We start from the raw sequence: 8523 nt of genomic DNA, 5'->3' as shown, positions 1-8523 counted from the left end.
AGGGTGAGAACGAGAATCAAATCGATTGAATCAGAAATTCACTTAGAGAGAGACAGAATAACCGGAAGAAGGGCTACCGTTAGCAAGACAAGGTAGGACGAAAGCCCACTTCTTCCTACTCATATTCAATATTCTTATTATTTTTTGGATCTTACTTTCTTTTGAGCCGAGACTGTCTTTGTTGAGCTCACGCCTTTGCCCACGAATTGCGCCTATAACAGGAGATAAAATAACAGAATGACAATACCCCTTCGACGACTGACCGGGGCTTGCCCCTTTCATTTCACATGGAAGAGATCGCCTATTTAAAGTAATATTCCTTATTACTCTCGCTGACAACGTACCTATCTTATAAATTCCTCCTATATTTACTGGATCTTGGGTAACTTAGACTGAGATTGGAACTTGATTTGATCATTCGCTCATCATTCTTAACGAGATGAGCTCATTCATTCCTCCACGGGGAGAGGCTCTATGAAAGAAGAGAATACGGAGAAAACTTCGACTGAGACGGGGCTTCCTTACTTTGGAGTGGACAGAGACTGATCCTAGATTTCTGACTGGGTAAACAGCTCCTAGACTGCTTTCAAGGTTCACGTTCACTACGGACGGAAACTCCTACTGGCATTCCTCATTACTTGATTGACCCACAATCCATTGATTAAGTTAAGTTCAACCTGAGATTCCATTTCTACAGAAAGAGAGTGGGGAAGATCGATAAGCAAGTCAGCCCAAAGACTTTCCGGTTGAAGGTACGACAAGGGAATTCCATGCTTTGATGAAGCTTTCTTCTAAGACCCGGAATTCAATTCGAATCTTACTCAAATAGGGAAGGTGAAGGAAAAAAAATCTCTTATACGGCCACACTCTAAGCTAAGTTTCTCATTAGATCACTCTTGATGTATTTCCGGCCGGCACTACTATGACTGCACCAAAGATTATGGAAAGCGAGATCGCCTTACTGGATGGCTGGCATATCGATTTTTAATGGGAGAGAGAGTCCTTTCGATGTTTTCCAAACTCAACGGTGGTCTTACAGTCATCCATGGCCACGCTTATCCCTCGGGTTACTTCGCCCCCTTTACAGACGTTAACAATCGCAGCTTCTTCAACTGGAGCTATTCTCATTTCCTTCTATATGCGATACCAGAATTTCTCTTTCTCAAATGCCTTTTTTGGTTTAGAACCCAGCCGTATAAGAGAAATTGGATCGATTGGCCTGAACCCTACTTCTGTTTCACTGCTCGGGTTATCTTGAAGCTGCTAACCTGTCCCCTTCGACTGAACGACGGAATTGTTTCACCGCGCTTTACTGTCTTATGGGGATGAGAAGGATGGCCTGTTCTGTCTTCTTCGGACCCTTCTTTTCGATAAGAAGAGGCTAGTCTTGAAGAGAATAGGTATGTTCAACTAGTTATTTTCACTATTCAATAAGAATAGGGATTTTCAATGCTAGAAATGCCTCTTATCTTAACTAGATCACGACTAGTAGAATCTATTCCTTCTTGGAAGGTGATCAACTTATCCTTCTAGATTTACTTCGACTGAGCTATAGTCTTCGGACTTTCCCTCCCCCCTACTTCGACAGTTAACGACAAACCCGGCTCACATCGTTGAGCAGTTTCTTCGCTTCCCGCCTATTCATATACGGGAACACTTCCAGAAGTGAGCTACGGGCTATTCTCTCTAAAATATGTTTATCTTGAAGCTGCCTTTAAGTGCTTTCCTTGAGCTTCTCACTTAACCTTTGAGTTACGAACCTTGCCGCTTTGCCCCCTCAGCTGAGCAGCCTAGTTTGAATAGGAGCTATTATCACTATATTCTTTCTGCACTTCCTAACTGTTATGTCCTAACGGTTTCAACCTTTCGAGTCCTGGTTTGCTCCGTAAACAAGTTGCTTCGCTTCCGAACTATCAAGCCAATTTCAAACCTATCCCCTATCTTTCTACCAATCTCGCAGCTTTTCTATCTTTACCAGAAGGAGAATCCATGACGGTTACGGTCTATGAGAAAAGAATCCTGCCATCACTCCACCTGCCCAAACACTCGCTCCAGTAATGAGGGAAAAAGGTTAAAGAGATAAAGATTATTGAATCTCGATGTTGTGTCCCACCATTAGGGTGCCCTAAACTCGTGTTCTGATTTACAGAGGTATAGCAAAAAATAAAGAGTTGTTTCGACTTGTTCATCCAAGGTATGGTACCACTACGAAGCCAATCTTGCCAAGTCTTTCAAACTGGGATTCTCACTGAACGAAGTCTCACAGCTTGGTATTCCACATTCGTTTGTCATTCACTACTGAGAGTAAGACCCCTATAGTACTACCCGTTAGTTGTGATCAATCAGATCTAGTTGGCAGCAAAATAATCTATGAGAAAGATTATCAATGACCAGACATTCGGAACATAGCTAAGATGCTGGGTGTGAAAAGGTGCTGTTGAAGAGTCTCTCTGAACAGGGTCAGGGCTAAGACAGAAGACCGGGAATCTCCAGGTCAAAGATATGCTCATAAGGTTGAAGAGAGAGTAGGGTGTCCGTTCAAAGCGATATGATTCTTCGCCTCGCTCGTGGATTTGGAAAGAGTCGGCGATTCATCTCTCATCGAAGAAGGAAGATAGCACTCGACGTTACATAGGTTAAATGTTGGGCACGAAGTTGACGCGGAAACATGAATTGAAGCACACAAGAATCTCACCAGAGGAAGTTTCTTTGAGGTCAAGTTCTTCAATTTTTGATTCCAGGCGATGAAATGTATTCATAAAAGATCTCTTCTCAGAAGACGATGATGCGCATTATCCTTCACTCTTATTCACTTGAAAAGAGACGACTATTCTGTTTTCAGACGAGTTGGAAGATACTCAGGTAAGGGCAGAGATTGTAGCTAATACTGTCTCGCCTCCTTGCCTTGCTCAATGCTTCTCCATCAACTGCAGCAGGAATAAGGGAAGGAAGAAAGAGACCATCTTGGCCCTAGGTAAGGAATGCTCTTAACTACCATTGCTATCCATCAATGCACACTATCTATCTGTTTACAACTATCAATGTCAATTGTATAAAAAAAATTTCCAGGTGAAAAGCAATCAAGGGATACATACACGCCCATAAACACACGATTCAGATCTATCAAACTTATGATAGAGATTGAAAAAGCTATCCATCGAAAACCCACACCACCCTTAACCTTACGCGCCCAACTCAAGGCTTCCTTGCTCGCTCAAAGCAATGAATGCGCTCAAAAGCACGCCATAGCACTAGAGAAAGTTTCTGCGCGGCTGAAGATGGCATTGAACGGTGGTACGTACGGCTTAGAGCCAAGGTATTCAGAGGTCTCCTGTCAGAGCTCCATCTAGGAAGTGATAGCTGAAAAGCTACTAGCATATCTGGCTCTAGAACAGCAAATGGGAAGGCTCTTTTATTTCTCCTCACACTCATCACTCTCATGTATATTCTTCCCAAATCCTAGCATCAGCTACCATATTAAAAGCTACGCCTTGTTGCTTAAGTTGTTAGCGCGTAGTCTGTCTTATATGCCTCCAAGGGCGGTGGTGAGTGTAGTACCGCACAGGAACGCGGTTGAGCGCTTAGACCAAGATGGCGACTCTGACCCTTATGGTTAAGACATCCTTCCCCTGGGATTGTGAGAAGCTTCATTTTTTATCCCTAAATAAAATCACTCAATTTGGGCTAGATATGACTTCGGACCTATTGTAATGCGTTCTAATAGTTTCGCCTATCTCCCTTTTGGTGCAAACTCAACCTTTTCTTTTCAATCATGGAGGGGGCTTCGTCTTAGCCTCAACAACTTCTGCCTTGTTTACAAGTAGGATGATTTCCATGGAGTCTTACTATGGGTGTTTGATATCTAGTGTTATTCCTTTTTTAAAGCATGATTTTCCTTGTGATTTCCATGATGGTTTATTTGCTGAAATTAGGTATCTATTAATCATGCATTCACGTAGTCGTAATCATACCTTAGTAAATTGGGTTTTCCATGATCTAGCATTTTTTTAGGGGGGAAAGGCTAATATTTTATTGATCCATGTCATGAATTACAATATCAGCTAGAAAAGAAAAGATGGGAATTCCTCAACCCGTATACTATTTTGAACAGCGACCAAAGTGTCCTTACTCACCTTTTTCTCGGCTAAAGCTAGCTCTGTGATGTGCTTTCTTTGTTCACAAGCTCTCCTCTCTCTGTTTAGGGTCAGCTCTCTTCTTTCAACATAACACCATAGTAAAAAAAAAGAGTGTTTGTTCTTGTAATTAAGGTCAATCCTTGGATACTAAGCGTGGTCTTATTTTTAGCTTGGTGCTAAAATAATTAGTAATCCTAAACTCCGGTTGTTCTCCCGGTTCGGATACCGTTATCTAAGACTATATAGACTTAGGAAGACCTATTCAATAAAGAAGATGAGTGTAGATTAAGCATGCCACGCCTTTCCAATAGGTTATGGCCATCCATTGGTATTGCTTCAACCCATTTGGTGAAGTAGTCTGTAGCGGCGATAACAAAATGGTGACCATTACTAGAAGAAGAATTGGATGGTCGAAAACGGGTGTGAAAGGAAGACGTTGAAGGGTCATGGATGAAATCCCCATGAGTCTGACACTCCTTACGCCTACGCACTCTATATGCTGTCCTTCTCCCCTTCTTCACATACAAGCTAGTGATCAAACTTCTACTGAGTCAACTAGAATCGGTACTCCGAAGTCTACTTCCTGCTCTAACCCTCCCCCGTGATATCTATTAAACTCCCAACATTTCCTCCTAACATTTAATAGGGCTNTTGGCCCTAGGAAAGGAATGCTCTTAACTACCATTGCTATCCATCAATGCACACTATCTATCTGTTTACAACTATCAATGTCAATTGTATAAAAAAATTTTCCAGGTGAAAAGCAATCAAGGGATCCATACACGCCCATAAACACAAGATTCAGATCTATCAAACTTATGATAGAGATTGAAAAAGCTATCCATCGAAAACCCACACCACCCTTAACCTTACGCGCCCAACTCAAGGCTTCCTTGCTCCCTCAAAGCAATGAATGCGCTCAAAAGCACGCCATAGCACGAGAGAAAGTTTCTGCGCGGCTGAAGACGGCATTGAACGGTGGTACGTACGGCTTAGAGCCAAGGCATTCAGAGGTCTCCTGTCAGAGCTCCATCTAGGAAGTGATAGCTGAAAAGCTACTAGCATACCTGGGTCTAGAACAGCAAATGGGAAGGCTCTTTTATTTCTCCTCACACTCACGACTCTCATGTATATTCTTCCCAAATCCTAGCGTCAGCTACCATATTAAAAGCTACGCCTTGTTGCTCAAGCTGTTAGCGCGTAGTCTGTCTTATATGCCTCCAAGGGCGGTGGTGGGTGTAGTACCGCACAGGAACGCGGTTGAGCGCTTAGACCAAGACGGCGACTCTGACCCGTATGGTTAAGACATCCTTCCCCTGGGATTGTGAGAAGCTTCATTTTTGATCCCTAAATAAAATCACTCAATTTGGGCTAGATATGACTTCGGACCTATTGTAATGCGTTCCAACAGTTTCGCCTATCTCCCTTTTGGTGCAAACTCAACCTTTTCTTTTCAATCATGGAGGGGGCTTCGTCTTAGCCTCAACAACTTCTGCCTTGTTTACAAGTAGGATGATTTCCATGGAGTCTCACTATGGGTGTTTGATATCTAGTGTTCTTTCTTTTTTAAAGCATGATTTTCCTTGTGATTTCCATGATGGTTTATTTGCTGAAATTAGGTATCTATTAATCATGCATTCACGTAGTCGTAATCATACCTTAGTAAATTGGGTTTTCCATGATCTAGCATTTTTTTAGGGGGGAAAGGCTAATATTTTATTGATCCATGTCATGCATTACAATATCAGCTAGAAAAGAAAAGATGGGAATTCCTCAACCCGTATACTATTTCGAACAGCGACCAAAGTGTCCTTACTCGCCTTTTTCTCGGCTAAAGCTAGCTCTGTGATCTGCTTTCTTTGTTCACAAGCTCTCCTCTCTCTGTTTAGGGTCAGCTCTCTTCTTTCAACATAACACCATAGTAAAAAAAGAGTGTTTGTTCTTGTATTTAAGGTCAATCCTTGGATACTAAGCGTGGTCTTATTTTTAGCTTGGTGCTAAAATAATTAGTAATCCTAAACTCCGGTTGTTCCCCCGGTTCGGATACCGTTATCTAAGACTATATAGACTTAGGAAGACCTATTCAATAAAGAAGATGAGTGTAGATTAAGCATGCCACGCCTTTCCAATCGGTTAAGGCCATCCATTGGTATTGCTTCAACCCATTTGGTGAAGTAGTCTGTAGCGGCGATAACAAAATGGTGACCATGACTAGAAGAAGAATTGGATGGTCGAAAGCGGGTGTGAAAGGAAGACGTTGAAGGGGCATGGATGAAATCCCCATGAGTCTGACACTCCTTACGCCTACGCACTCTATATGCTGTCCTTCTCCCCTTCTTCACATACAAGCTAGTGATCAAACTTCTACTGAGTCAACTAGAATCGGTACTCCGAAGTCTACTTCCTGCTCTAACCCTCCCCCGTGATATCTATAAAACTCCCAACATTTCCTCCTAACATTTAATAGAGCTGCTTAACTTCTAGCCGGCCTTAAGTCCTCTCTCCTCGAAAAAGTCAGATTTTTATTCCCAACGACAAAGGAACGAGCATTTTCGGGGGCCCTCGAGCAAGAGGGAAATTCTCCGTTACGAACGATTCAGAGAAGGGATTCCATCCAACTCCTAAGACTAAAGAAGAAGATCGGAATTAATTACGAATGGCGCGTACTATCCCCAGATAGGGAACGCTCTGCCGAGTTCCATTCGTTTCGATCTCATTCAAATATCAGGTAAGGGTATGTTCCCACAGAAGGAGCACCCTAGTAGGGTGGGTAAAGAGGAGTCCTCTAATTTCGTGGATACGAAAACTGATTCGATTGGGGTCATAGCCATCCAAGACTAAAGCTGCTTCGATATTCCTTTCTATCGGAACGAAAAAAGATCCATAACAAGGGGCCAAGCGTACCACCTCGTTCAGGAACAAGGGATATGGCAAAAGAAACTTACAACAAAAGAAGACTCAGCCACATTAGATAGAAAAAATGTTCCCTATCAATGCAGGTCCTCGATAAAGAGGAAAAAAATATAAAAAGAACTCATACCTTTTTGGTATCAAACGAGAAGAATTCCTTATCGCCAATGATGCTAAACATACCTTACTTGCCTTTGCTGAGTTAATGGTTCAATTAAATCATACCTGCCCATACATGTATCAAAAACCAATTACAATCACGCCACCGGATGACCTAAAGATTGTGTGGTTACGCCTTAGGAACCGGAAAGGCATATGAATCTCTTTCCTTTAGACAACTTCATGTATCATAATTCTTCTTTATAACCGAGAGATAGGATACCTATGAATGAATGCAATTCCGCCGGTCATCTGTCAAACCTCTCGCATTTAGGAAATGCTTTCAGGAAGGCTGCCCCAAGATCGCTGGAAAACCCCTTCCTACTTTCTTAGCGCTAGATCCGTCCTGAGCATGATTGGCATCGCCAACATTACCAATCAGAGTAACATTCCTTTACCAAAACGGGACGGCTGGAGAATTCTGTTGAGTTATAGTTCTATATCTTAAAGGGCTGGCTAGAGGACCCCTTTTAAACCGGGTTCTGTCACTCCTAAATAAGGTTTCAGAATCGTAGACTTGGGAGTGTAAGCTAGAGCAGAGCTACCTATCTTTGAAGAATTTGTCCAACCGGAGATCGTAGTCTCGTCTCAATCCTCTTTCTTATTCGAAGATGAACTTTTCCTTAATAGAAAAATAGCCTATGCCGCTATCGTCTTTAGTCTCTAAACCCTCGTAAGGCCTCAAATCTAAAGTCATCCTCTGTTTATTCTTTCATCCGAGTTTCCTTACAAGAAGAAATAGAAGCAAGACAATCAGTCTATCGACTTCCTTTAGAGGGGAGGCTTCATTCTTCTCCAGCATACACCTGGCCGATAAAGAAAGAAAAAATCAAACAACTCTTATCGGCCTAAAAAGGAAGTCTTTTAGTTTTGACTTTTAAAAGCCAATTGTTCTTGTCAATCTTGTCTGTGTTGATTGATTGGCCATTGTTGTAGATGCTAGTTTTAATGTTATTTAGCTGCAGGATCAGTAGACCTCATTCATCTTGTCCTGGCTATTTACCGGTGTGCCTTAACTTCTGGAGTGACTCACGGGCGATCCCATGAAGGAAACGAGCATAGAGGCGAGGGACCATACCCTGCCAGTTCTACTCGTGCGGTCAGCCTATGACACATACTTTAGGACGAATTCTTGGTCATTCCTACCATTTGTTCTCATCATGCCATTTTTACGACCTTTCGAGGAGAATCTGCTTTCTATAGATACAACAGAGAGGCGCTTGTTCAAGCTTCACAAATCATGCTTTCAAACTTGCCATCTTAAAATCCTCGAAAATAGTAGACCAATCTCTACAAAGCTTTTTTGACTTCTATGAAA

Source organism: Primulina huaijiensis, chromosome 9 (assembly GCF_012295235.1).
Source record: "Primulina huaijiensis isolate GDHJ02 chromosome 9, ASM1229523v2, whole genome shotgun sequence".
NCBI lineage: Eukaryota > Viridiplantae > Streptophyta > Magnoliopsida > Lamiales > Gesneriaceae > Primulina > Primulina huaijiensis.
Note: the sequence above shows the minus strand (reverse complement) of the source record.